The following is a 6,000-nucleotide window of genomic DNA, read 5'->3' on the forward strand; positions in this document are numbered from 1 at the left end:
AAATGTTTCCTTCTGTAGTTTTCTTGATCTCAAATCATTTTGTGAAAGAATTTTACTGTACTTAGTTCAGAAGAATAGAAAGAATGGTTCACTATGGCAGACATATGTAGGGTAAAATCATAATTTATTTAAACTGACTGTACAACACCATTTAGAGTTGATATTGACATAAATGTTATTAGCCTACTCATTTGGAACTGTATTTCTCAACAATGCTGGCAAGCATCTTCCCTATTTAGTATACCAAGTTGTAGGGGAGAGACTGTATTTATTTTTTTAAAGCAATCCAATGGATTTGTTTTTTGTTCATATTTTAAAAACAACTTGAAGGATTTTTCTTATTTTAGAAGGTAGAAAATATGTGGTTCTGTGTTTTAAATTACTATAATCTAATATGTATTTATAAATTATAACATTGAATAATACAACAGAGTTCTAATACTGATGTTCTCACTTTCTGATATTTAATTTTTATAAATGTTTTTGTAAGTAACTAATTGTAGTATTGCTTTTAAATAGTTTTGAAATCTTTCTCAAATAAATTCTGCCCAGACCTATTTCCTTAGGGTAATATTCTAAAGTTCAATAGTCCAGTATGAGCTTAAAATACTCCTGTTTCCCTTGATTTTTATGTATACAATACTCAAGCAAATTATTAATATATCAAAAACCTAATTTCTGCATTGCATTAATAAAATACTTGTTATTTTGCCTTTTCTAATTCAGTTGATTAGGTGAAGTGGAAAATTAATCTTTTCAAATGTGCATATGATCATAATTTTTCAAAGTGTTACTGTGGTCATTCTTGGTGCATGATGCCAAATTTATCTTTAATCAGCCATTGCTACCTGATATGTATGACAAATGTTTTGTTATCTGATCATTGAGTTGTAGATTTAACTATTTTTTTTCTCTGTTGATTCTCACTACGTTTTCAAATACGTATTTGGAAAAAGCTGCAAAGTGCTACCTATAAGCAAAATTAGTAACTTTAGCCTTATTTATGCATAGTGTTCTCTCAGTTTGGTTTTGATAAATTCATTGACTTGCAGTTCCTTTGTAGTATTTTAATTTATTGTGATGTAATGAATTTTTGAAATGTTTGATTAGCTGTTAAAATATAAGAAAGTATGTGGCTTTGCATGAAATAAACTACATTTCTACGATAAGAATCTTGCTGATTATATATTTTACTTCATTTGAGATTAAGGTCTTTTTTTTGATTAAGGTCTTTTTTTAATTGCATTTTAGGTTTTGGGGTACATGTGAAGAACATGCAAGATTGTTGCATAGGTACACACATGGCAGTGTGATTTGCTGCCTTCCTCCCCATCACCTATATCTGGCATTTCTCCCCATGCTATCTCTCTCCAACTCCCCACCCCCCACTGTCCCTCCCCTATTTCCCTTCAACAGACCCCAGTGTGTGATGCTCCCCTCCCTGTGTCCATGTGTTCTCACTGTTCAGCACCCACCTATGAGTGAGAACATGCGGTGTTTGATTTTCTGTTCTTGTGTGAGTTTGCTGAGAATGATGGCTTCCAGGTTCATCCATGTCCCTACAAAGGACATGAACTCATCCTTTTTTATGGTTTCATAGTATTCCATGGTGTATATGTGCCACATTTTCCCTGTCCAATCTATCATCAATGGGTATTTGGGTTGGTTCCAGGTCTTTGCTATCGTAAACAGTGCTGCAACGAACATTCGTGTGCAAGATCTTTTAAGTAGGTTGGATCATTCTTTGTTCCTCACAAATTTATTAGCAAGTATCACAAAATAAATGTTTTAAAATAAATTTGTGTACTTTAGTTTCCACATTAATTTTTTTTACATTTAAAAGTAATTATGTATTGAAACATACTGTACCCCATAAATATAGATACTTATGTATCAATTTGAAACAAAATATTTTAAATATTTTTAAAAAGCGAACCCCCTCACTACAAAATGTTTAAAGAAAATTAGATCAGAAACCAATGAAATTGAAAATGGGAGAACAGTGGTGAAAACAAAACCAAAACCTGAGATTTTAAAAAGATCAATAAATTTGATGAAATTTTAACCAGGCTAACCAAGAAGACAGAGTAGGCTGCTTTCCTGTATACCAAAAATGAACCATCGGAATTTGAAATTAAAAACATAGCACCATTTGCATTAGTCTTAGCTAATACAATAACAGAAGAAAGGGAAATAAAAAGTGTACAGATGCTTTTTTACTCACAGATGACATAATTGTCTATGTAGAAAGTCCAAAAATAGAGACAAAATAACTCCTAGAACACTAAGCCATTATAGCAAGGTTACAAGAAACAAGATTTATATACAAAAGTTAATCACTTTCCTATATAGCAGCAATGGACAAGTGGAATTTGAAATTAAAATCACAATAACATCCATATTGGCATCCCCAAAAATAAAATACTCAGATATAAATCTAATGAAACTTCTATGGGATCTGTATAATGGAAACTAACCAAAGAACTAAATAAATGGAGAAATAGTCTATGTATATGGACAGGAAGATGCAGTATTATCAATATGTCAGTTCTTCCAAAATTGATCTATAGATTCAGTGCAATTTCATTTAAAATCTTAGCAAGTTATTTTGTGGATATTGACAGGCTGATTCTAAAGTTTATATAAGTTTATATAGACAGGCAAAAGACCTAGGAGAGCCAACACAACATTGAAGAACAAAGTCAGGACTAACACTACTCAATTTCAAGTCTTTCTATAAATCTCCACTCCAGTAGTTAAGGCATTGTGGTATTGGTGAAGATCAATGGACCAGAACAGAAAGCCCAGAAATAGACCTATATAAATATAGTCCATTGATATTTGACAAAGGAACAAAGACAATTTAATGGAGATAGTCTTTTTAACAAATGGTCGTGGAACATCCACATTCAGAGATAAGTGTAGATACTGAATAATTCAAAGCTGATCATAGACATAAAAGTAAAACACAAAACTATAAAACTTCTAGAAAATAACATAAGAGAAAATGTAGGTGAGCTTGGGTCTGGCAGTGAGTTTCCAGATACAGCACCAAAGTCAATCCATGGAAGAAAACTTGCAAGTTAGACTTCATTAAAATTAAAACTTCTGCTCCACAAAAGGCACTGTTAAAGGAATAAAAGCTAAAAAGCCAAGCCACAGACTGAGAAAAATATTTGCAAAATAGATATATCTTATAAAAGATTTATATCGGGCCGGGCACGGTGGCTCACGCCTGTAATCCCAGCACTTTGGGAGGCCGAGGCGGGTGGATCACGAGGTCAAGAGATCGAGACCATCCTGGGCAACATGGGGAAACCCCGTCTCTACTAAAAATACAAAAAATTAGCTGGGCATGGCGGCGCGTGCCTGTAATCCCAGCTACTCAGGAGGCTGAGGCAGGAGAATTGCCTGAACCCAGGAGGCGGAGTTTGCAGTGAGCCGAGATCGCGCCATTGCACCCCAGCCTGGGTAACAAGAATGAAACTCTGTCTCAAAAAAAAAAAAAAAAAAGATTTATATCCAAGATATACAAAAGAACTCTTACAACTCAAACTCAATTAAAAAGTGGGCAAAGGATCTGAACAGACAACTTGCAAGATACACGGATGGCTAATGAGCATATGAAAAGATGCTTAAGGGAATATATCATAAGGTAATTGTGAATTAAAACAACAGTAAAATACCACTTACCAGAATGGCTAAAATCCAAAACACTAAATAACATCAAATTCTGGCAAGGGTGAGAAGCAACAGCTACTGTCATTCATTGCAAGCCACTTTGGAAGACAGTTAGAGCTTCTTACAAAGCTAACGTGTTCTTTCCATGTGATTCAGCAATCATGTTCATAGATATTTACCCAAATGAATGGAAAACTCATGTCCACTCAGAAACCTACACAAAAATGTTTATGACAGTTAATTCATAATTGCCCCAGACTGGAAACAACCAAGATGTCCTTCAGGAGATGAATAAATAAGCAAACTGTCATACATCCATAAAATGGAATAGTATTTAACCCAAAAAATGAACTGTCAAACCACAAAAAGACAAGGAGGAATATTGAATGCATATTACTAAGTGAAAGAAGCCAGTCTGAAAAGTATATACACTGTGTGATTCCAACTATATGACATTCTGGAAAACGCAAAACAACGGAAGCAGTAAAAACAGAGTTCCAGTGGTGGTAGGGTGGAAAAGAAAGGGTAAATAGGTGGAGCTCGAGATATTTAGGGCAGTGAAATTATTTTCTATGATACTGTAATGGTACATGTGTGATGTTACACATTTGTTAAAACCCATAAAATTGTACAAAGCATGAACCCTAATGTAGATTGTGTGCTTTAGTTAATATATCAATATTGGCTTATCAACGGCAACAAATATACTAAGGCAAGATGTTAATTAACAGGGAAACAGGTGGGGGTTTGCCGCACTTTCTGCTCCATTTTTTTGTAAACCTAAAACTGCTCTAAAAAATAGTCTCAGCCAGGTTCTTACATGAGATTGCAAGCTCATGCTTGTAATCTCAGCACTTTGGGAGACTGGGGCAGGTGGATCACTTCAGCTCAGGAATTCCAGACAAGTCTGGGCAACACAGTAAGACCCCCATTTCTACAAAACAAACAAACAAACAAAAAAACAAAAAACAAAAAAGCAAAAATTATCCAGGCATGGTGGTGACCACCTGTAGTCCCAGCTACGGGGGAGGCTGAGGTGGGAGAATGGCTTGAAACCTGGAGGCAGAAGTTACTATGAGCAAAGATCCCACCTCTGCACTTCAGCTTGGATGACAGAGCAGGACCGTTTTTCAAAATTAAAGAGAATAACAATTTTTAAATCTCTTAACTTTGAGCCCAGTGAAGTGGCTCACACCTGTAATACCAGCACTTTGAGAGGCTGAGGTGGGTGGATTGCCTGAGGAATTTGAGACCAGATTTACTTTCAAGCTACCTGTTATTAAGGCAGTAAGATATTAGGATAAGCTATCAAGGTCAATCAATGAAACAGGAGAGTAGTATTCAGAAATAACCCCACAATAAACGATATTTATTTATTTATTTATTTAGAGATGGAATCTGGCTCTGTAGCCCAGGCTGGAGTGCAGTGGTGTGATCTTGGCTCACTGCAACCTCTGCCTCTTGGGTCCCAGTTCAAGCAATTCTACCTCAGCCTCCCAAGTAGGTGGGATTACACCATGCCCAGCTAATAACCCCAATGCAATTCAATGTGGAATAAAAGTTAAAAAATTTTTCCCGATAAATGTTGCTGAAGCAATTATGTATTCATGTGGAAAGAATACCCAGCACTATACACAGAAAATTTGAAATGAATCATAGAACTAAGTATAATAGATAATAAAGAGTCTTGAAGGGGCAAGAGATATATTTTGAACTCAGAATATGCAAGGTATTTTGTATTGGACAGTATAAAAAGCACTAATCTAAAAATAATAAATACCTTAGAATTATGATTAGGAAATTCCGTTTATCAAAAGATACCATTAAGCAAATAAAGGACCAGCCATATATTGGGAGAAAACAATGCCCAATGTATATTGGACAAAGGACTCTGATCCAGAATATATATAAATTCCTACAAAAAAAAATTAGACAGGCCGGTGTGGTGGCTCATGCCTGTAATCTCAGCACTTTGGGAGGCTGAGGCAGGTGGATTACCTGAGGTCAGGAGTTCGAGACCAGCCTGCCTAACACGGCAAAAACCTGTCTCTACTTAAAAGAAAAAAATACAAAAATTAGCCAGGCGTGGTGGTGGGTGCCTGTAATCCCAGCTACTTGAGAGGCTGAGGCAGGAGGATTGCTTGAACCCGGGAGGTGGAGGTTGCAGTGAGCCAAGATCACACCACTGCACTCCAGCCTGGGTGACAGAGCAAGACTCTGTCTCAAAAAAAAAAAAAAAAAAAAAAAAAAAGATAAAAAATCCCACATAATTTGAAAAATGAACTAAATGCTTGATTAGGCATTTCATGAACAAGGCTA

The sequence above is a fragment of the Sapajus apella genome, unplaced genomic scaffold (genome assembly GCF_009761245.1).
Source record: "Sapajus apella isolate SASKATOON/1434 unplaced genomic scaffold, GSC_monkey_1.0 scaffold11, whole genome shotgun sequence".
In the NCBI taxonomy this organism is placed as follows: domain Eukaryota; kingdom Metazoa; phylum Chordata; class Mammalia; order Primates; family Cebidae; genus Sapajus; species Sapajus apella.